The 417-nt window shown below is 62.8% G+C and overlaps 1 protein-coding gene across 1 annotated transcript in view; it reads right to left on the bottom strand.

Annotated features, from left to right (window-relative positions):
* The window catches only part of EMH_0066530 (uncharacterized protein), a gene marked incomplete at both ends in the record, with an annotated part of 2167 nt that overhangs the window by 1241 nt on the left and 509 nt on the right, over positions 1-417 (bottom strand). The window lies entirely within an intron of this gene.

Genomic DNA, 417 nt, shown 5'->3' with positions numbered 1-417 from the left:
ATGTCTACGCGGGCCCCCCCAGGGCGGATGTCTCTGCGCCCCCGCCTCAACCCTTGCAGCAGCAGCAGCAAAGTGTGCCCGCGCTAAAGGGTCCTCCAGCCGCAGGTGGAGGTCACTGAGGTGTACAGACAGCCGACGGCTCAGAAGCAGCAGCAAACGCCGCAGCAGCAGCTGCTGAAGACCTACACCGAGCCCTTCCCTGCTGCAGCTGCTGCTGCTACTGCTGCTGCTGCTGCTGCTGCTACTGCTGCTGCTGCTGCTGCTGCTGCTGTGGGGTTTGTTTGCAAGGAGGCCCCCTACGGCTCTCTCTATAAAAGAGGAGAAGACCCTGTACAGCCGCGTGGTCAGGTGCTGCTGTTGCTGCTGCTGCTGCTGCTGCTGCTGCTGTTGCTGCTGCTGCTGCTTGGCTTTGACCCC

The sequence above is a fragment of the Eimeria mitis genome, genomic scaffold (genome assembly GCF_000499745.2).
Source record: "Eimeria mitis Houghton genomic scaffold, Emh_scaff3481, whole genome shotgun sequence".
Lineage (NCBI taxonomy): Eukaryota > Apicomplexa > Conoidasida > Eucoccidiorida > Eimeriidae > Eimeria > Eimeria mitis.
The sequence above is the reverse complement of the archived record's forward strand: the minus strand, read 5'-3'. Positions and strand labels throughout refer to the sequence as shown.